Raw genomic sequence first — 24242 nt, 5'->3', positions numbered from 1 at the left:
CAAATCATCCCAATCTCGCCCTTTCCCACAGAGTCCAAAAGACTGTTCTATACATCTGTGTATCTTTTGCTGTCTTGCATATAGGGTCATCATTATCACCTTTATAAATTACATATATATGCATTAGTATACTCTATTAGTGTTTTTCTTTCTGACTTACTTCACTCTGTATAATAGGCTCCAGTTTCATCCACCTCATTAGAACTGATTCAAATGTATTCTTTTTAGTGGCTGAGTAATATTCCATTGTGTATATGTACCACAGCTTTCTTATCCATTCATTTGCCGATGGGCATCTAGGTTTCTTCCATGTCCTGGCTATTTTAAACAGTGCTGCAATGAACAATGGGGTACACGTGACTCTTTCAATTTTGGTTCCCTCAAGTGTGTATGCCCAGCAGTAGGATTGCTGGGTCATATGGCAGTTCTATTTCCAGTTTTTTAAGGAATCTCCACACTGTTCTCCATAGTGGCTGTACTAGTTTGCATTCCCACCAACAGTGTAAGAGGGTTCCCTTTTCTCCACACCCTCTCAGGCATTTATTGCTTGTAGACTTTTGGATAGCAGCCATTCTGACCAGCGTGAGATGGTACCTCATTGTGGTTTTGATTTGCATTTCTCTGATAATGAGTGATGTTGAGCATCTTTTCATGTCTGTTAGCCATCTGTATATCTTCTTTGGAGAAATGTCTGTTTAGTTCTTTGGCCCATTTTTTTATTGGGTCATTTATTTTTCTGGAACTGAGTTGCAGGAGCTGCTTGTTTTGGGGATTTTGGGATTTTGGGGGATTAATTCTTTGTCAGTTGCTTCATTTGCTATTATTTTCTCCCATTCTGAAGGCTGTCTTTTCACCTTGCTTATAGTTTCCTTGTTGTGCAAAAGCTTTTAAGTTTCATTAGGTCCCACTTGTTTAGTTTTGCTTTTATTTCCACTACTCTGGGAGGTAGGTAATAGAGAATCCTGCTGTGATTTATGTCAGAGAGTGTTTTGCCTATGTTTTCCTCTAGGAGTTTTTATAGTTTCTGGTCTTACATTTAGATCTTTAATCCATTTTGAATTTATTTTTGTGTACGGTGTTAGAAAGTGTTCTAGTTTCATTGCATTTAATTTTAAATGTGGTATATTTTTAAAGTAAATTTTTTTCATAGTTGAATGCAATGAATCACCAAAAAAGGTAACATGTTATCCTCCTTTGTATTCTTTGAAAATGAAAGTGAAGTTGCTCAGTCGTGGCCAACTCTTTGAGACTCCATGGACAGTAGCCTACCAGACTCCTCCGTCCATGGAATTTTCCAGGCAAGAGTACTGGAGTAGGTTGCCATTTCCTTCTCCAGGGGATCTTAACTGACCCAGGGATCAAACCTGGGTCTCCCGCACTGCAGGTAGATGCTTTGCCATCTGAGCCACCAGGGAAGCCTTTATGCTGGAGTATTTTGACCATTTACCACTATTTTCCTAGTTTTAAATTTACTGGAGAGGTAAGCAGAAGAAAATAGCTCATGATGATTTAACAATAGCAAGTTCTATTTGCGAAATGTTTACTGAGTAACAAGAGTTTAATACAGAGCAGGAAAGGTATATTCCATTTTCCCATACCACTTTAACTTACATAGACTTGGCTTTGAGAGATGTGTGTGTATGTACATACATACCTGCTCACACATCCATGTCTTGTCCTTGCATTTATTCATGCATTTTTATTCTTTAATTTTATTGTTTAATAAATTTATGCAAATGTATAACAACACTCTGTACTAAGAGTAGACTTCATACTTTTACCTTACAAAGCTATATAGATCCTACACCTGTAAAAGGATGCATACATGTACATGATCATACACTACACTTCTATACACATCCACTCACCTAGCCAATGTCCACCTACCTATTTAACATCTATTTTTGGTTATTTGAAAGACTCCTGAATCCATGTATCCAAGCCTGAATTTATAATCATTTCTTTCTAAACTGCCCCCTCCCACTGCATCATTTTTTAATAAACTGGCCCCATTATCCATGCAAATACCCAGACCTCAGAAACCCATCAACTAGGGGAATAAACTAGTCTGTAACTTTTATAAGAACAAGGACAGGTTTTATTTTGTGTTTTTTCATTATATGTACAGCATTTAGCAGGGTGCTTGTTATAAAATTGAAAATATTTGTGGAATCAAGAAATAGACATGTAATTAAATCTTCTCGCTAAATGGCAGTATACTTAGAGGTGACATTTCCTCAGTGTCAGTGTGATGAAGACACAAATACTCCAGAGTAGAAGTCAGAAGACCTTCTTTGCTCTTCTCTGCCCCATCTCTACCCCCACTTCTTAACTTGGTGGCATTTTCTGTCATTTTATACCCCAGTAACAACAGTAACTATGGTAAGTATGTTATTTCAAGGATCAACTGAGATAATAAATTTGAAATGGTTTTGTAAACTGTGAAGTCATATATAAAAAGTAAAGCCAATTATTTATACAATTCTCAATCATACTTTTATAGGCAAGTCCACAACATAATATTCAGTTTCCGTGAAGGGTGTTCATTCTTCTGTTTTTTTTCAGGGTACATAGTATTAATCCTGCACTAAAATATGCAGAATTCCATATTAAAAAACATGCATCAGCTCAGAGCCCAGGAAATGTTCATGCCTGGGCACACACCAAGTAACTGTAGATAGTGTGTCTGCATGCCACTGCATATTTACAATACATTTTTATTCATTCTTTCTTTAATGCCTTAATTTTTCTGTCAGCCTGAAAAGTTGCTTTTTATTCATGCCATGGCCTTATTTTCTGCAACTGCCTCTTGGAATATATTATTATCGATATTTTGCATATTGTGGATATAGCACTTTTCAGTCTTAAAATTCACTTTTCATGCTGATGCTATGTTTTCTAGGTCTAGTGTCTAGAATACATTATTATTAACAACATCTTGGAGTCTGCTGTTTTTCATTTGGCAAATTTTATCTTCAAGATTGCTTGAAATATATCCAGTATAATTAATGCTTTCAGCACCTCTAAGATGTTGGTGCATAAGGAATCTACATTTGATATCTGGAGGTAGAGGAAACTGTATTCAGTGTTTGCTGTTTAGGGTAATATGTTTGCAGAATGATTTGAAGTTTTCTTCAGAGAAGCTTTTCTCTTTCTCTAAACACTTATATAGTTAACTACACAAAGCTTTAGGGATTTTTAAAATTTTGTTCAGATTATTGGAAGCCAGGATTAAGGCCAAAATTGGTAACTCATTTATTTAATGAGTCCTAGTAATCCTTTGCTCATGGATGACAGACAAGAATTTAAGACACTGAGAGATGAGCATTCTAATAAGTGTGCTTTCCATCCATTTCTTCAATACATTTACCCATATTGGTATGACACTTTATTAGATTCTCAGTTCATTTCTTCTGAGCATTACATGCTCATGTAGGCTTTAGAGGTACTTGCTAATTGCCAGTAAAAAATGACATATATAGTTGATTCAAAAGGAATTTTTTTTCTATTCTATTTTAGGCTCAATATCAGATCTGACTCAGGAATCAAATATATCAGAGCTGGAAAGAATGAGTAGAATGCAGTCTTTCTCCCTCCTCTCCAGTCTGAGACTATTCTGCTCTTTGGGTGTTGGTGTTTCCCTCTGTTACCTCATTTGTTCAGATATTCACACCATAAACACATTTCTGATCTGTTTTGTGATCTATCTCTTGTTTTGCAAGGAAGCACTGCAACTATTATCTTTTTGGTAATTGATCATGAGAGTTTTGAGCTGCCACAAGAAACTCAGGTAAAACCTTCATGGATATATATTCATATAACCTTAAACCTGGAAGACCTGTTGCATGTTTGTCACTGGTAGCTTTTAGAACATAAAATCTGACATATTTGAGCATTTATGAAGGGACAAAATTCTAGTTTCAGTTGCTGATGGTATTCCAAGTGACAAGTAGGTAGTTGACAGTTGTAAAGTAACTTACTCATTTTATGATAGCTTTAGGTATTTTTGGTCTCTAAGAATTCCCTAGTGTAAAATTAGAAGGCCATGTTTCTAGCATTTAATATTTTTTAAGTGCAATTGGTAGACTATATGTTCAACTATTGAAAACTAATAAACTTTACATTTCTATGTTTATATAATTCCTATTTTCTGTTGTACCATATAGGTTTATTAGATTAAAAAAAAAAAGAAAATGTTAGTAGAGAATCTTATACATATCAAAGTCTAACATGTTTTGAATATTTTTTCTTCTCTTTTTTCCCGTTAGCATTTTTCTCTCATGAATCTTACTCAGGTGTTCTTGCTTCTTATAGCCTAGATTGTTTTTTTTCTTACAGTTCATTTTTATTTTGGTGGAGTTTCTCCTTGAGTGATTCTAGTCACAAAATCACAGGGTAAACTTTCTAATTTTTTTAAAAAATGTTTGAAGATGATTTTATATTCCCTTCATAATAGGCTGAAGTTTTAGATATTTATAGATTGCTCAGTTTGTATTTTATTTCTCCAATCCGGTTCCAGCTCTGAAGTCCTTGTCCTCTAACATAAAACTTGGCTGCTAAGATCTCTAATAGTTGTTTGGATCTTGTTCCTTTGTAGAAGATCTGTTTTTCTAAAAAAATCTTTAGAATTTTTTCTCTGAACTTATAAAATTTTGAGTTATAACTAAGTTGGTGTCTTAACTTTCATATTGATAGCACTCTCCATGTATACTCTGTCTCATGCTATAAATGTTTTTATAAAGAAAATTTGTATTCATTTTTTGTTTCTGTTCATTTTCATTATCTTTGTTATCTCCTCATACACATATCATATGTGTATATATATATTTTTTTCCTTCTCTCATTTTTCCTGACATATGACGAGATCTCCTTGCTTGTTTCTCTTGGTTTGATTTTCATTAGTGTCCATTTTATTTTTGTCAAATATTGTGAATGGCCTGGGATTTTTACCTACTTGTGGCTCACAAATTAGCCTCTCAGAGTTTCACAGATACAGAAAACTGAGTTAGAGACTAAGAGAAGTATTACCCATGGCATCATAGGTAGCGGGAGCAGCAATATATTTGTGTCAGTTCCCTTGTTCCTAAGTCCCATGAGGTGACTGCTCAAACATGAGAGAAATCCTGAGCTTAAAACCTGAGTTTTTAAAGAGAGCATGAAGCATGGCTGCCCTTTGCTCCAGTGGTAAATGTCATCTCTATCATCCAAGGCTATAAGCAAACTGACCCTTTACTCTAAAGGGAAACACTTCCACAACTTTCCGAGGCTTCATCCTATTCAAATATCCTTGAAAAAAACTATCCCAAACAAAAGGCAATTAGTGTTTCGTTTCACAAGATGTACTGAAATAAGAGAAACTTAAGTATTGTCCATTCATTGTTTTTGTTTTTTTTCCATTCATTGTTTTATCTACCCTTTAAATTTTTTCAACTTTGGAAACATTTTAGTTTTCTGAATCTAATGTTTGTTCTCTGCCTGATTTATTTTTACAATCCTGTTCTTTGAAGAAGTGGGGAAGCATAACAGTATTTCAGAACACTTTAGAGTGATTTTTAAGAATTATCTTCTGTTCTCTAGGTCAATACTTCTTGAACTTCAGTGTCCATATGTCACCTAGAGAATACATTTACATGCAGATTTAGTAAGCTTGAGGTAGGGACTTGAGATTCTAAACTGATAATAAAATGCTACTGCTGCCATGTTATTTATCCTTGGGCAGCAAATTGATTAGCAGTGTCTATGATACTTGTTTCTTCAGGAGCCAGTTCTGTTTATCTTAGATTAGTTTTTCATACTTCTAATTTTCTTCATAAATCTGGTGTTGCCCATATTTATGAACAGAGGTCTCAAATAGTGATTTAACCAAATAGTGAAAGTGCTTTTCCCAAAGCCCTGGCAATGGGTGAACCAACTATGGATTTCTTCTCCAAAAAAAAAGAAAACATACTATAGGGTAATAGTGGAGTCAACACCTCCAAAATATTATTTCTCATTAGTAACAATAAGAACAGTGCCAAAAAGTATCAACTTTTTCAGAGCTCTGAAAATGTCTAAAAGTTTGCAATAATTCAAGGGATATTTATTCTAGAAAAGCTGACTTTTAATAACAGGGAGTCTGTGGCATTTTGACTTGGCCAATTTATACCCCCACCTGCTCTTCTCAGCATTGTAGTAGTAGCCTTGGAAGCCATTGGTCCTGCAAGCATAGTGAAAACCAGTAGCCTAGCAGTCACTGGAGGGGAAAAAACTTATTCTGAAGCTCCCAAAAGCTCCCATTTCAAGATGCTCATTATTTGACTTTCTGGCCATCCTTGGAAACTTACATTACCAAGATAAGCCATCATTTAACTGCATTTAGAGCCTGCTTAGTTCAAACAGCCTTTTCCCTGGGAGTATTGACTATTGAGAAACCATCGGTAGCAACTGTTTAATGCCAAAGCTGCCTAAGAAGACCATAAGGGTTGGGGAAACAAGAAGCTGACAAAAGAATTAAAAAATAAATCTGGGGAATGAGATGTCTATTGACTGGGGGCTTTGGGAAGCTCTGACATACTTCTGAGACTATAGAAGTCCATTCACATATAAAGAACTGTGTCAAGAAAAGACTTGAGAAAAATCAAAACCTCACCTCTGGCTGATTTTGAATTTCTGGACAAACAGGAAGTGAAGGTTAAGGCGGTGTTGTAAACTGCCTGCCTGAGTGATACAGGCGTGACCCACCATGTACACTAGGACTTTTGGCTTAGTCTGGAGATCTCCTTGGTTCTAAGAATTTGAGTAAATCTCTTTATAATTTATTAGATAACACTAAGCAAAATGAGAAGAAACTTCTGTGGATACACATGATGAAGATCACAGACTTTACAAACTCAGGAAAATCACTAAGAAGCATCAACAACAAACCCAACTTTCCAAAGTCGCCATTATCATGCGATTTAAACTAACCTATTGTCAAGAAAACATAAAAGACATAAAAAGAAAAGGGAAAAGGTTTGGATCATTCTAAAATCAGGAAATCAGGAATGAAAGAGGGGCTATTACTCCATGCATTACAAAAATGAAAATAATTATTTGGTAATACTATGATAGCTATATCTAAAAATAAATTCTTAGACATGAGCTACTAGGTCTGACTGAAGAAGAAACTGAAAACTGGAACAGATGTTTAAGAAAAGACTGAATTAGTAATCAAAAAACTTCCCGCAAAAAAAAGACCAAGCCCGTATGGCTTCACTGGAGAATTCTACCAATCCTTTAAAGAAAAATTACAGCCAGTCCTTCATAGTCTTTCAAAAGTTACAAAGTAAAATAATTCCAAACTCATTTTATGAGCCATTATCATCTGATTTTAAAACCAGTACAAGCCATCAAAACATAAGAAAATCAATATTCTTTATCAATATAAGTGTAAAAATCCTCAATGAAATGCTAGCAAAATTCAGTGACATAAAAAAGTATTATACACCACAACCAACTGGGTTTTATCTAAGAAATATAAGGTTTGACATTTGGAAATAATGTAATAAATACATAAATATAATATACCACATTAATAGAATAAAAGACAGAAACCACATGATTATCTCAATAGAAGTCATCTCAAAAAAGCATTTGATAAAATCCAACACCCTTCATGATAACTGCATTTGAAAAACTAGAAATGAAGAGGAATTTCCTCTCCTTGGTAAAGACCATCTATTAAAAACTCATAGCTAACATCATTCTTAATGATGACATACTAAAATGCTATTCCCCTGAGATCCAGATAGAGACCAGAATGTCTACTGTCACAACTTTCTGTGTAGTATTGTACTGGAGGATCTGCCCAGAATAATTAGGCAAGAAAAAGAAATAAAATCCCAGCTGATAAGAAAACAGTAAAAAATATCTCTAGTCCTGGATGACATATTTTTTATGAGACAGTGAAAAAAATGGATGGACAGTAACTGCTAATGGGTGAGGGGTGGTCTTTTGTGAGTGATTAAAAATGCTCTGTGAAGATTGCTCAACTTTGATTATGGTAAAAAAAAAAAGCCTCTAAATTGTTCACTTAGGTGAATTTTATGGTGTCTGAATTATATCTCAAAAAAATTCTATAGGAGAAGTATAATGGAAAGATTAATGTTTTTAATGAAAAAAATAGCTTCTGACTGTTAGAGAAAAAAATTCTTTCATTTTAAAATGGATGATCATGATTATCAAATCTCTGTGGTATTTAGATTCCATTTAAAGTAGAAATGGAAAAAAAAAAACTAAAACAGACCTGGATGTGTATTTTATGCCAATATATACAATAGATTAGGTCTTTCTTGGTGGCTCAGTCAGTAGAGAGTCTGCTTGCAATGCAGGAGACCTGGGCTCAATCCCTGGGTTGGGAAGATCCCCCAGAGAAAGAAATGGCAACCCACTCCAGTATTCTTGGCTGGAGAATTCCATGGACAGAGGAGCCTAATGGGCTACAGTCCATGGGATTGTAAAAAGTTGGGCATGACTTCGTGACTAACACTTTCACTTTCATGCAATAGATTGAAAATAATCTCTCATTAAATGACATCGAATTAAAAATGTGCTAAAGGGAAAAAAAGTTTCCCAAGTTTCTCAGCGATGGGGAATTGAAATGAATCTCTGTAATTTCTAGGGTATGGAAAGTTTTATGCTGGGAATGAAAACCTTTTGCCATGCTACTCAAGGGAAATATTAAGGTCAGCATTGTGGGGATCCCCTGTGAGATCATTGGAAATGCAGAATCTCTGGCCCTAGCCTGGACCTACTGAATCCGACTCTGTATTTCATAAAACTGCCCAGATTCAGTTCATAAGTACATTGAAGTTTGAGAAGCAAGACATTCCTTTGACTCCTTAGTTGTTGAGCCACCCAACCTTGGTTTTCTTTTCCTCTGTGTCTCCTCGGGAATGTGGAGTTGGTGGTGGTGGTGGTGGTTTCGTCACTAAGTCATGTCTGACTCTTGTGATCCCATGGACTGTAGCCCGCCAGGCTCCTCTGTCCATGGGATTCTCCAGGCAAGAATACTGGGGTGGGTTACCATTTCTTTCTCTTCTAAATGGGGCTTAATAGCATCGACCTCACTGGGCCGTGAAGGGGCTCAAGAGAGGCAAAGACTCCTAAAGTTCTTGACACAAGGCTTGGTACCCGGCAAGTTTTCCACACGCAGTAAATTCACTGTGAGCAATGTTCAGGAACACTCCTGGGGGCCTGCAGAGTTCCCTGAGGCAAAGGAGCAGAGTGCCCACCTGCCCAGCCTGACAGACGGCCGGAGAACACTGGTGCGCAGGCTCTCCTGGAGGAAGCAGCCCCTTCAGTCAACTTCTTAGAGGCCCAGTTTGCCCATCGCCAGGGCCACTCAGGGAGAAGGACCATCAGGAGAGAATGTGGAGTTACCTTCCATATATTCAGTTTTGCCTCTCAGGCTCCAATCATCCCCAGCAGAAACCTCCAATCAAACCCCAGCAGAGATAGAAACTATACTTTTTTTGATAGTGCATTCCTGACTTGGGCCTAAAGCCAGATTACTAGTTGCTCTTTCTCCTTTGGAGAAAGGAGAGCCCCCAGCTGCCTCAGTTGTTTCAAGTGGAATCTTGAACTAGAGTAAGGCTGTGGTCAAATTGACTCTTAGTTTTCCTTGACTCTAAGCTTGGAGATGCTTTTCTCACCCCTCTTGTTCAGGCACCATGTTTGCTTACCACCTGGATTTGGCAACCTAATTTCCTAAATATTCTTCCTCTGTCAGTCCAATTGTATCACAGTAACTGAAAGATTTCAGATCCATAGATTCTTTTATTTCTTACTCATCATTGCTATCCCAGTTCCTTCCTCTTATTGTTATGGTTATTTTATTTATTGTGGAAGTTTACTGGGTTTTTAAGAAACAAGGGATTATAGAAGCATGTGTTTGTTATTCCATCTTTACTCAAAAGTCATCAATCATTTAAAAAATTCTATTGTGTTTGATAAAGCAAAGAAGCATTGCAAACATTTTGTTTCCTTTTCATGTGTTACTAGTGAAATTGAAGTATTTTCCATATGTAGATTTTCTAATTGTGTTTTGTGAATTGTTTGTTATTTTAGTTTTTTCTATTTTATAGACATTCTTAACATAATCTTAATCTTTTTTTCATCAAGTGTACTATAAATATTTAATCTTTTTGACTTGTTACTTTTTTATGCATGTAGAAAATTTAAATTTTGATTTGCCAAATCTGTCCATTTTTAATGTGCATTTTTGTCTTCTGTGTGTGTGTATATATATATACACACACATAGTCCTTATTTTTCTTCTGGGTAATTATGAAAAATTTTTCTGTAATATTTGCAAAATATATAAAATCCACCTGAGGTTTATTTTTATGATTATTTTATAATAAATGTTTAAGATGACTGTGCTTCATTTCTGATGTTATTAACCAGTTTTCCAGCTTCTACTTATTAAATGTCTTATCTTTCTAGTTTTAAAATACTACCTTTTTCAGAGATACAGATGTACAGAACAGACTTTGGGACTCGGTGGGAGAAGGCGAGGGTGGGATGTTCTGAGAGAATAGCATTGAAACAAGTATACTAATAAGGGTGAAAGAGATCACCAGCCCAGATTGGATGCAGAAGACAAATGCTCAGGGCTGGTGCACTGGGAAGACCCAGAGGGATGGGATGGAGAGGGAGGCGGGAGAGGGGATCAGGAAGGGGAACACATGTAAATCCATGGCTGATTCATGTCAATGTATGGCAAAACCCACTACAATATTGTAAAGTAATTAGCCTCCAACCAATAAAAATAAGTGAAGAAAAATAATAAAGTCTTAAACTTTCAAAAAAATAAACTACTACCTTTTTCATATTATCACAAATTTATTTGACCATGATATTCCTATAATTCTACAAACATTAAAAAAAAAATAGTTTTAACCTCCTTATCTACTCATGCTAAGTAAATTTTATGTAAATAGAATAGGTATTTCTTTTAGCAGTGTGACAATGATTGTTGTTCACTCAGGGACTTTGATAAATAAGGTTGCTAGGTCTTTCTTCTTGAGGTGACAAGTATATAATAATTATATTTTTTAAATATTTATTGAGAATGTACTTGAAGTTGTGGCATATATATATAAATATGCAACTTCTTCCCTGAAAAATCTAAAATAAAACAAACGCTAAATAAACTTTGTCAGTTTACTCAAACGCACTTTCAATTTTGAGTAAGTCAGAGGCTTCCCTGGTGATTCAGGTGGTAAAGAATCTGACTGTAATGCAGGAGACCCGGGTTCAATCCCTGGGTCAGGAAGGTACCCTGGAGAAGGAAAGGGCAGCCTATTCCAGTATTCTTGCCTGGGAAATCCCATGGACAGAGGAGCCTCCAGGTTCATGGGCTCACAAAGAGTCACATGACTGAGTGACTAACAGTTTCAGTTTCAGGTGCTTTAGAGATAATCTTATTAAAATCTTCAGTATAATTTTCCCTTTAATATTTCAATAAAATGATATCAAAGAATGAAATGATCTGACATAATTTTATATATTTAAAGCATAGGTGAAAAACCCTGGCATTTTACAAACAGTTTATCCCAATTCCTAAATCTGATATTCACCTTTCATATATTCACAACTGGCAAATGCCTAGTTTTAAATAACACTTTTGTGTGTGACCTTTTAAGAAAATTACCGATGTCTTTGTTTAGAGTGCAGAGGGCATGGATTTCACAGAGCATTTCCCACTAAATGGAGTATATTACTCCAATATCATGGCCATGTTGTCAGGAAGTGGCACTTCATTAAGATAATGTGACCTTTAGAATATTCTTCCAACCTTTTACTATGTCTTTGGTGGTGGGATTTGTACTTTAATTTATGTGGCTTTTTGATAAATTGGAAATAAAAGAGTAGAGCCTTCAATTACATTTTATTTGCCTTCAAGTATACATTGTGTGTGAGCTTTGTTTTTTCCCTTCTTCTAAAATGGCAAAAAATGTCAGTTGAAGGATTTTTGTTCAAACTAGGGATTATCTGCCAGGAAAGTGTCTTTTAAAGTTAAATTGGTAAGTGTATGCCTATTGTAGAGAGAGAGAAAATGGCTGTGTAGAAGAAAGTAAAAATTGTTCTTCACTGCATTTTCAAAAAAAAACAAAAGTTGAGAATTGTTGGGATCCTTTAATGGACCGGAACCTGGTGGTACGGAGTCGACGATAAGAAAGTGAAAGAAAGAGGCTGATATCCCTTGGTTTACACAAGGGACCAATATTGTCCTTGACACAGGGCTTGCATCACTCACCAAGGTACCAGGCACCCTCTCGAGGGGGTCTTAGAAGCCCGGGCAGAAAAGTGAGCACGACGGGTCTCCACGCTCCAGAAAGTCAGCCAGAAAAAGATAGAGAGAGAGAGAGAAAGAGAGAGAGAGACAAAAAAAGACCCGGGGACCTAAGCTCTAATGGAACAAAGGTGCTTTAATGATTTTTCTATGAATATATATAGGCTGTGGTACAAGAAACTTCTTTCGGGAATGATAGAGGTCAGAAAACCAAACATACAGCAACCGTTACCAAGGGAACAAGGGGTAATGTTAGTCACAAGGTCAGGACACAATCCATATCTCAAGAAAGGGGAACGAGACTAAGCATTTTGTCCTAAAGAGAATGTTTACTGAAGGAGACCCAAGCTTGCCTCACACAATGACCTCAGTCCCTGGGAGCAGCGTGCTGTTCTGCTTGAAGAGGGACAAAAGATTCAAGAGAGACAGCACGTAGGAATCCTCCTGTCAAACATTCCCTGACAGAGAATGGCCCCCAAAGATTTTTCTTGTGTTCATGGTCATGAGGCAATATATTTTCAGTATGCTTTCTGTGGTAGACTTAAAATTGTTCATTCAGGATTATTGTTGGAATAGAAAGTTAACTTCTAAGGCCACTTTTATGTAAGAGCCAAAGTATGCAATTTAATGGAAAGAGGAAAAGAGGACTGTTCTGATTAGGCCAGAGTGGCAGTTCCCAAGAACCATTTCTGAGTCGCCTTGGTTTTTATTTATTGGATTGAATTTTATGATCATAATTGAATGTTTCACTTGAGTGTCTTGAAATATATTTATGACCAAGAATTGTTTCTATATTATTTGTAGACCATCTTATGTGCTGGAGGGTGTATCTCTTAGTTACATCCTAGTTTTAACATTGAGATTGTCTTTGTGATATATGTAAAATAGAGCATTCATATTATACCTTTAGAGCGGCAACATTATGTAAAATGGCCAACCATATGGTGGCAAGAAAGCTGAGCTAAGGAGTTTATGGTTCTTCTACTAGATATGTGGCCTTTGGCAAACTCTTTAGCTTCCCAAGGTTTAGTTTCTGTTTAAAAAACAAACAAAAAAAAACCAATGCCAGTTTAGAATGCATTCAGTTACAAGTAACATAAAACCCAGTTATAGTTGTTTTAAAAATAAAAATTGATTTTTCTCATACAATCAGAAGATAGGAAGTGGGTAGTCTAGAGTTGATGGAACTGCTTATGCTCTCATCAGAGATTCCATTATTTGTCTTTCTTCTCTGTGTTTGTGGCCCTGTGGTCACAAGATAACTGCTAAACTTCCATGTATCATGATAGCCTTACAGGCGGGAAGAAAGGAAAGGCAATATTTTTTTCTTGGTGAGGTTTAATCATTTTATTGAGGAAAATGATGATTCATCCCTAATAGACTTATCTGAATATACTTCATTAACAAGCATGGTATTACTTAATTGCTCCTAGCTGCAAGGGAGGCTGAGATGTCAAATGCTTAGTTTTCTGGACTTTATAATAAGACAGTTCAGTTCAGTCACTCAGTCCTGTACAACTCTTTGTGACCCCATGAACTGCAGCACGCCAGGCCACCAGCAGTGGCCAGCAACACCAGTTGCTGTCCAACAGCAACTCCCAGAGTCCACCCAAACCCAAGCCCATTGAATCAGTGATGCCATCCAACCATCTCATCCTCTGTCGTCCCCTTCTCCTCCTGTCCTCAATCTTTCCCAGCATCAGAGTCTTTTCCAGTGAGTCAGCTTTTTGCATCAGGTGGCCAAAGTATTGGAGTTTCAGCTTCAACATCAGTCCTACCAATGGACATTCAGGACTGATCTCCTTTAGGATGGACTGATTGGATCTCCTTGCAGTCTAAGGGACTCTCAAAGGTCTTCTCCAACACCATAGTTCAAAAGCATCAATTCTTCAGCGCTCAGCTTTCTTTATAGTCCAACTCTCACATATAATAAGACAAGAATTAAATTAATCTGTAATATGAGGCACAATTGAATACTATATAAACCAAGTTTCTTTGACATACTAGAAATAGTTCAAAGGATTTAATAATACCATTATATTTTATTTTGATCATATTTAGTTGAGAATGTTGTTTTTAGTTCTGAGTGCATAGAAGACTTAATGCATCTTAAAAAATACCTGGAGAGAATGTGAGTTGTTCGGAAATTATGTCATGCAGGAAAGAACTAAAAGAAATAGAGCTGTTTCACTTGGATAAGATAAGATTTATTAGAGGCCAAACAGTTTTCCAAATCTTTGAAAGAGGAAATATATCAATGCTTACTATGGGCTAATAGAACTAGCCCCTGTGAGGAAGACAGTTTTGGGGTCAGTTTGAAAGTGTTTGCTAACAAATCAGGGCTATAAACTTGTGCTTTTGTTAAATTAAAATGAGCCAACAGTCCATAGAGTCTGCAGATTGAGGATGGAAATTTCTCAAGCTGATGTTTACAGTTCCCTCCATCTCTAAGATTTGGCAGTTCTTTTCACTTGTGACTATTGCCTGTATTAGTCAAGGTTCTCTAGAGAAACAGAAACAGAGTGAGTTTGTGTGTGTGTGTATGTATGTGTGTATTAGAAGGAATTTGTTCATATGATTATGGAGGCTGGCACATTCAAAGATCTTCAGGGTAGGTGAGCAAGCTGAGAGAGCTGACAGTGTAGGTCCAGTTCAAAAGTCGGCAGGTCAAATACCAGGAAGAGCCTCTATTTCAGTTTAAGTCCAAAGGCAAAAGAAAAGCTCATGTCCAACTTCAAAACTATCAGGCAGGAATAATTCTTTCTTACTTGGGAGATGTCAACATTTCTGTTCTTTTCAGGCCTTTAGCTGTTTGGGTGAGTCCTGCTCACTTTAGAGAAGGCAATGTGCTTTACTCAGTCTACCTATTTAAATATTCATCTTAAAAAATAAGAAAATATTCATCTTACCGAGAAACATCCTTAGGAAAACACCCAGAATAATGTTTGATCAAATATTTTAGCACCCTGAGGCTCAGTCAAGATGACACATAAAAGTAGCCACCACATGGTCAAAATGAATAATTCTTCAATGATATATTTTAGATTGTGACACAGCAAACTATCACAACGTATTAGCTTAATACAAAATTATTTTCTTGGTTTTCATGAGTCAGGGGTTCAGTTGTTGCTTAGCAGAGTCCATGGCTCTCAGTTTTACAAGACTACTGTCAAGCTTAGCCAGGTTGCATTTCTTTCTGGAGTTTGTGGTCCTCTAGAGGTGGTTAGCAAAACAAACCAAAGCAAAAAGAACACCCAGTTGTGGATGTGACTGGTAATAGAAGCAAGATCCGATGCTGTAAAGTGCAATATTGCATAGGAACCTGGAATGAAGGGTACATGAATCAAGGCAAATTGGAAGTGGTCAAACAGGAGATGACAAGAGTGAACATCAACATTCTAGGAATCAGCGAACTAAGATGGACTGGAATGGGTGAATTTAACTCAGATGACCATTATATCTACTACTGTGGGCAGGAATCCCTTAAAAGAAATGGAGTAACCATCATAGTCAACAAAAGAGTCTGAAATACAGTACTTGGATGCAATCTCAAAAACGACAGAATGATCTCTGTTTGTTTCCAAGGCAAACCATACAATATCATGGTAATCTAACTCTATGCCATGACCAGTAATGCTGGAGAAGCTGAAATTGAATGGTTCTATGAAGACCTACAAGACCTTTTAGAACAAACACCTCAAAAAGATGTCCTTTTCATTATAGGGGACAGGAATGCAAAAGTAGGAAGTCAAGAAATACCTGGACTAACAGGCAATATTGGTCTTGGAGTACAGAAAGAAGCAGGGCAAAGGCTAATAGATTTTGCCAAGAAAATACACTGGTCATGGCAAACACTCTCTTCCAACAACACAAGAGAAGACTCTACACATGGATATCACCAGATGATCAACACTGAAATCAGATTGATCATATTCTTTGCAGCCAAAGATGGAGAGGCTCTATACAGTCAGCAAAAATAAGACTGGGAGCTGACTGTGGCTCAGCTCATGAACTCCTTATTGCCAAATTCAGATTTAAATTGAAGAAAGTGGGGAAGACCACTAGACCATTCAGGTATGACCTAAATCAAATGCCTTTTGATTATACAGTGGAAGTGAGAAATAGATTTAAGGGACTGGATCTGATAGAGTGCCTGATGAACTATGGACAGAGGTTTGTGATATTGTACAGGAGATAGGGATCAAGAACATCTCCAAGAAAAAGAAATGGAAAAAAGCAAAATGTCAGTCTGAAGAGGCCTTACAAATAGCTGTGAAAAGAAGAGAAGCAAAAAGCAAAGGAGAAAAGGAAAGATAAACCCATTTGAATGCAGAGTTCCAAAGAATAGCAAGGAGAGATAAAAAAGCTTTCCTTAGCAATCAGTGCAAAGAAATAGAGGAAAATAATAGACTAGGAAAGACTAGAGATCTCTTCAAGAAAATTAGAGATACCAAGGGAACATTTCATACAAAGATGGGCTCAGTAAAGGACAGAAATGGGATTGACCTAACAGAAGCAGAAGATATTAAGAAGAGGTGGCAAGAATACACAGAAGAACTATACAAAGAAGAATCTTCACGACCCAGAAAGTCATGATGGTGTGATCACTCACCTAGAACCAGACATCCTGGAATGTGAAGTCAAGTGGGCCTTAGGAAGCATCACTATGAACAAAGCTAGTAGAGGTGATGGAATTCCAGTTGAGCTATTTCAAATCCTGAGAGATCATGCTGTGAAAGTGCTGAACTCAATATGCCAGCAAATTTGGAAAACTCAGCAGTGGCCACAGGACTGGAAAAGGTCAGTGTTCCTTCCAATCCCAAAGGAAGGCAATGCCACAGAATGCTCAAACTACTGCACAATTGCACTCATCTCAAATGCTAGTAAAGTAATGCTCAAAATTTTCCAAGCCAGGCTTCAACAATTCATGAACTGTGAACTTCCAGATGTTCAAGCTGGTTTTAGAAAAGGCAGAGGAACCAGAGATCAAATTGCCAACATCTGCTGGATCATTGAAAAAGGGAGAGAGTTCCAGAAAGGAATCTATTTCTGTTTTATTGCCTATGCCAAAGCCTTTGGCTGTGTGGATCACAATAAACTGTGAAAAATTCTGAAAGAGATGGGAATACCAGACCACCTGACCTGCCTCTTGAGAAACCTGTATGCAGGTCAGGAAGCAACTGTTAGAACTGGACATGGAACAACAGACTGGTTCCAAATAGGAAAAGGAGTACGTAAAGGCTATATATTGTCTCCCTGCTTATTTAACTTCTCTGCAGAGTACATCATGAGAAATGCTGGGCTGGAGGAAGCACAAGCTGGAATCAAGATTACTGGGAGAAATACCAATAATTTCAGATATGCAGATGATACCACCCTTATGGCAGAAAGTGAAGAGGAACTAAAAAGCCTCTTGATGAAAGTGAAAGAAGAGAGTGAAAATGTTGGCTTAAAGCTCAACATTCAGAAAACTAAGACCATGGTATCCGGTCCCATGACTTCATGGTGGAAAACAGTGGCTGACTTTATTTTTGGGGGGCTTCAAAATCACTGCAGATGGTGATAGCAGCCATGAAATTAAAAGATGCTTACTTCTTGGAAGGAAAGTTATGACCAACCTAGACAGCATATTAAAAAGCAGAGACATTACTTTGCCAACAAAGTTCCATCTAGTCAAGGCTATGGTGTTTCCAGTAGTCATTTATGGATGTGAGAGTTAGACTATACAGAAAGCTGAGCATAGAAGAATTGATGCTTTTGAACTGTGGTGTTGGAGAAGACTCTTGAGAGTCCCTTGGACTGCAAGGAGAACCAACCAGTCCATCCTAAAGGAGATTAGCCCTGGGTGTTCATTGGAAGGACTGATGTTGAAGCTGAAACTCCAATATTTTGGCCACCTGATGCAAAGAGCTGACTCATTTAAAAAGACCCTGATGCTGGGAAAGATTGAAGGCGGGAGGAGAGTGGGACGATAGAGGATGAGATGGTTTGATGGCATCACTGACTCAATGGATATTCATTTGAATAAACTCTGGGAATTGGTTATGGACAGGGAGGGCTGGTGTGCTGCGATTCATGGGGTCACAAAGAGTCATGACTGAGTGACTGAACTAAACTGAACTGAGAGGTGGTCATTGGAGGAATCCAATTCCTTATAGCTATATAAAGGCACTGAACTCCTAGAGATTATCTGTAGTTCTCTGCCCCATGGCCCTCTTCATAGGCAGTTAATACAACAGCTTGCTTCTCCGAGGTCAGAGGAGAGACTCTTCCTCTGGTCATCTCAGGCAGTCTTACATAACAGAATCTTATCATAGAGGTAACATTTTTGTTGTTGTTGTTGTTATGTTCTATTTAGAAACTAGACACATTAATGAAAAAAAAGGTTGCATTAAGGTTTGGACACTAAGAGTCAAAAATTATTGGGGCCACCCTAGATTTTAAAACAGATGGCTCTTGGAATTGACTTCTGAAATACAGTGAAAGTTAAACTTCACCCTAACTTTCATATATTCATTTGGCTCTAAAGCTTAATTAAAGATAAGCTGAAGAGAAAGCTTGATAAAAGGAAAAGAGGTGTTTTTATTCTTAATAGATGTTGCTTTTACACTGGTTACTTTAGAATAGTGAGAGCGTGACTTTAAGGTCAAGGGAAAGTGTTTCTTTCTAAGATATTACTCATTCAAAAATGCCCTAATTAGGCAAGGGCTTGTATGCTCCAGATTCCATCCATTAGGAAAAATAAAAAGGCAGAAAATAATAAATACTTCCTATGAAATTGGTCAAGCTTTAGTGATATTGTCCTGCTTTTACAGTCATTATCAGCCTCATGAAATTGCTTGAGTTAACCACCCCAATATTCAGTTTAACAGAATGGTGTCTATTTAAATAGCCAATGCAACTTTGATGTGTTCCTACAGGTCAAAGTACACAGAATATGCTGGTACTTCTACCCTGCCACTGAGTCTCCAAATATTTCCATGGTGGGACTAATATCTCAGAAAATTCCAGTTTGTAGGAGTCTTTCTGCATTTTCTCTGACTTCCTTCACTACTCTTACCCTATTGACAATTTATAACCCATGCACCATCTGGGGAACAGACTGTTGGCTGCCAAGTAGGCTCATTAACATTCCCCTCCAGGAACTCTTGCTGTTTAATTATGCTGTCTGCTGGATTCAGGCAGTGAGAGCCTTAGGTGGCTGTGTAACAAATCCATGACTCCATGCATTCAGATGTCAAGGTCACTAAGATTCTTGTTTCATACTCAATACAATAAAGGGAATCCAGATCCTTGACTGCTATACCCAAATCATCAATGATTTCACCTTAAAGGAGACTTCCCATACTTGATAGAGACGCTAAGTTATCCCCCACTGAACTCACAACTGTCTCCACTGTGTCCTTTGACGACATTCTAACCCTTAGGCCATGAGATCTGGCCTTCAGGCCAACTTTCTTGTCAAAACCAGACAATAGTGTTTGTAGAATACTATCCAGACCCAAAACTAAAATTACTACATGTGCCATAATTAAATGCACCCGATTAATTACATTCTCTGAGGACAGATTGTTGAAAGTGTTAGCATTCCAGAAATATTTAAGTAGAACAAATGTTCTCCTTTGAAATGCCAAATTGAAGAAGTTATATTGTAAAAAAAATACCTCTCAAATGAGTGGTTTGGTTAATTTGAATAAACATTTTCTAACCACAGACAGTTTAAAGAAAAAGGAAGATGGTCATAATGCAAGCTATGTCAACTTGGGATTTTCCATGTTTAAGGACAGAACCATCACAAATATTTGTCAACTGACTCCAGTACTTTTTGGCTGAGTTAAGTGTTCATTCATCTGTTGGTTAATTCATTCATCAAATAACCATGAAGACAAAATACGATCACAGGATAAGGAGATACTTACTTCTGTGAGATTTCAGTTTGGAGTGTTGACATCATCTGGTGAATAGGTATGTATTCCCTGTGGAAGCCATTTGAATGATGAGATAGGAATGAAAAGTTGGGATACTGAGGCAATATTTACAGATGGGGAGACAGAGACTTCTGAAAATAGAAAAACACGTACAGATGCCCTGTTGTGGGGGAGTATGCACCTGTGAATGAAGGCTAGTAAATTGGTTTTCAGAGAGGATGAGGAATTACAACATGGAAAGAAAGGCTTAATTGACCTAAAATATTAATGTTAACTATTTTATCTATTGCAGCTAGAGAATCACTCCAGAACTATCCTTAACATTAGGACCTGCGCTCTTTTCCTCACCTGTCTAAACTCAACCCTGCCTCTCACTAAGAGAAAAATTAGTGAATAGATTAGTGGGCTCAGTCTTGCTTTCCCCCCCACCCACAAATCTTGATGAGTAAAAATCTTCATAATCCTCATAATGAATTTAGAGGGAGTTACCAGTGTCCTTGCTCTAAAATGAGTTATTTCTGATAGTGTATCAAAGTTCTTGGGCCAGGAAATAATTATTCGTGTTACCCTTTAAATAAGACAATAATACCTTGTGTGAAGAAAAAGCTTTTCAAAGTTATTTTGCCTGTGTCTCTATTTACTTACTTTTAATTTTTTCTTCAGATATCTTTTATTTAGTTATTTTTTCCTAACTGCATAGGAAATGAAATATTCTATTATAGAATCAGTTTTCCTTGGAGATTACAAGTCAATAGTGGACCTTGAGCTGTTTACTTCCAGGTTTTTTTTTTTTTTTTAATGGCACCCCCCCCCCCCAACACAGCATTAATCAAGCACTCATTTGCTCTTTTTTTCAAGAGATGGAAGTTCATTAGTGGCAAGAGAAATACTTGGGGATCAGTGTATTAAACTTCACTTTTCTCCAATTATTTTAGTCATCAAGATATCTGGAGGAAAAAAAAAAAAACTTTTAAAGCACAAATAGAATTTCATCTACTTGTTCCAGGATGCTGTGATATGATCTCTATTTTGTAGGCTTCACTTAGCAAGAAAGATTATAAAGTGTGAGTGATGTGTCAAATACTGAACAACTGACAGATGCTAGATCTGACATACAGCAGTGTTTCAAATGTTTTCAATTCAGGCTTTTGTTCTGGATATTTCTTAAAATTTTGTCCTAATTATATTTATAATGCTTTGTTTTAATAACCTTTAATATTAATGTTTATATAGCAATATAATAAAAATGATGCAAATAAACACAAAATTATCTTTAAAATCTGAGCATCATAGTTTTTAGCTGTATTTTTACTAGCTATTACATTATGTTAGCTACAAGGTGTATGCAGTAGAATAAGATCTGGGAGCCAAAGTGGACCACAAGCTGTCTGTGAATTTTTAAAGAAATCTTTTAAAAGAGGAACATTTCAGAAATTTTATAAATAGTTAAGCAGTTATCCATTTTTTTCTTTTATTTTTCAATTTGTGAATATCATACATTTAAGAAAAGAGCAGAGCAGGGCAATAGAGCTCATTAAAATGCCAGGAAATATTACCAATAGGAGAGGCTTAAATGAATTGGAATTAGTTCATGGGCTGATGAAAAAACTAATGGTCTTTTCATAAGTAATAATAATTCTAAGCAGCAAGAAAGTGTTTTATGAACAGGATTGTGATCAGCTGGTTTTATTATTCAGTGAAAATAAAGTATGAGGAAATAAATCTCAACTGGAATTTTAAACAGAAAAATATTCGATTACAGATGTCCATTGCTGTTATATATGTTTTCCTGTTACAGTCCGCATTCATAAACACCTGAAATTCACAGCACTATGTTCTTTCTTTAGGTCTGCCTATAATGGTAGAAAAGGGAATTAAGTACTCTTGCTACATGCAGGGCAAAAGAGAATGTGAGGAAAGACACATTTGAGTTGAAAGACCTCTGAGCTTTTTTTATTCAGATAAATTCTTTTATCTTCCATTTGTTCTGTTTGTTATCCCATAGGTATGACATAAAATCAATAATTCATTTTAATCTTAATTGTGCAAAATTTTTTAAACCAAAAAATTGCATCTTGTAGCTAACCCATGAGCTAGCAGTGCTCATGTAATTTTGCGTTTTGGCCATGCCTAAGTTGTTCTAATGAAACCTTGCATTAGAGAGATATATAGATGCACTTGGGTAAATATAGAAGTCTCCAACTGGATTCAAACAGATGGGGTTTAACCACAACTTATGCCCATACATCTAACAGAAGGGCTTGAGCACAGGTGTGTGAGAGGCAGAGAAATTTCTGGGTAAGTTTAAGAAAAAAAAGCAGAAAAGGAGTTTTTATTTTAACACTTAATTTCAATTGTTGTTGGAACAGTAGAAAAAGATAGTGTTACATTAACTTGGAATCAAGAGAAAAGTTCCATCCAGTGCTCTGAATCTTTTCTCCTTTTACACTAACTTTTGGGTGAGGTGGAAGAAATAGCGACTTCATCCTGAAGGAAGACCAGAGGAATATGTTTTGGTTACAAATTGCACTTCTGCCATCCTGCCAGGATTACTGATAGATAAAGAAACTCAAGGTCATAGGCCTTGATGTTTTGTTCATTCTATGTTAATCTTATTTCCGGAGACTGTTGGGTCAGCTAGTTCCTAGCTAGATGCTGGAAAGATAAATTTGAACCTGGGCTTGTGACACCACTTAACTTATAATAATGATTGTTATCAGTGTCTATCCATCCTGTTCTGAGGGCAGGGAGTTTGGCTATGTGTGTGTGCATTTTCTTTCTTTTTTCCCCCAAATGTGAATGACATTTGAAATGCCCAGTTACTTTTCCCAAAGTAGTGGCTAGGAATTACTACTACTATAGAACTACAAATGCATTTTTATTATTTAGGGAAAAAGAATGCTATTGAACCATTTCTCTCTAGCTGTAATGAGGTTAGTGTTTTTTTTTTATTGTTGTCTGTGTGTTTTTGATTTAATTATAAATTTAGGCCTGTGGACAAAATTTATTTAGCTGTCATACTTTTTAACATAGGAAAGTCACATTATTTACTAAAGAACTTTTTTTAACTTTATGATTAATCTATAAAATGATTTTTGTTCTACCTATATTTTGGAAATGGGGCAGAATAAGGTCTTACGCTGAAGCAGTGTAAATGTACAGTAGTGAGAAACTCAGTCTAGTAGATGAGAGTTCAGGGATGGCAGATAACAGAATAATAAGGTAAAAGTAAACAGTTTGTTTTTGAAGTTTGTTCTTCCACCTGTTCAGCAGTCTAAAGCAAACACCTCTAGAATAAGGTCGGTTATGTTAAGCAACTACAATCAAATTTATATAAGTAAGTTTAATAATGGCACTGTTTTTAAACAACCGTTTTTAACTACTGGGTGATCCAAATGTTTTCTTAATCCTCAGTTCTGCTCTCTCAACAGCTCAGCTGTTACTTAATAGTCCAATTTTTTGACTGTTAATGCAGCATGAAGGTCAGAAATCCTGTATATCCAGGATCATGGATCACCCCAGGAATTCACATGATGTCTCTTCACTGTGAAGTTGTCTGAATATTACGTGGACCTTAGAGACAGAAATCTACAAGTCAGGTTATGGAGTTGTGTTGTAAAGATGGCATTGTTCCTGGGCTTAGGGTATTTTTCATGAAGGAAATAGTTACACTTGGGGAAAAGGAAAAAGAAAACAGGCTTAAACAAAGTTGTTTCTAGTCCACAAACACAGGAAGAAATCAGGTAATGATGCTAGTCACATTCATTTGTCTAAGGCCCAAGTGCAAAACATGTTTATTTGCAACTGTATAAATCAGGAAACTGGGTATACTCAGGTGGTGTAAAGACATAGATGGGTTTAAGGAAAGTGTCCCAGGGCTAGCAATAAGGAAACCTTCATGCCCTTTGCCAAGCAGTAGTTGGAGAGAGAGTTGTGTGGAGGACATTGCCAAATGAGCTGTGGCATTCAGTCAAGAAACAGGGCCAGCCTGCTGTGAC

The 24242-nt window shown here is 36.7% G+C and overlaps 1 protein-coding gene and 1 non-coding gene across 4 annotated transcripts in view; one reads left to right on the top strand and one right to left on the bottom strand.

Annotated features, from left to right (window-relative positions):
• Positions 1-24242, top strand: part of NAALADL2 (N-acetylated alpha-linked acidic dipeptidase like 2) — a 1503552-nt gene that overhangs the window by 637443 nt on the left and 841867 nt on the right. The gene's annotated exons all lie outside the window — the stretch shown is intronic.
• LOC139034939 (small nucleolar RNA SNORD125) lies at positions 9302-9398 on the bottom strand. Its single transcript, XR_011487507.1, has one exon. It is a non-coding gene; the product is annotated as a small nucleolar RNA SNORD125 (small nucleolar RNA).

The sequence above is a fragment of the Odocoileus virginianus genome, chromosome 4 (assembly GCF_023699985.2).
Source record: "Odocoileus virginianus isolate 20LAN1187 ecotype Illinois chromosome 4, Ovbor_1.2, whole genome shotgun sequence".
NCBI lineage: Eukaryota > Metazoa > Chordata > Mammalia > Artiodactyla > Cervidae > Odocoileus > Odocoileus virginianus.
Note: the sequence above shows the minus strand (reverse complement) of the source record. Positions and strands in the feature narration are given on the sequence as shown.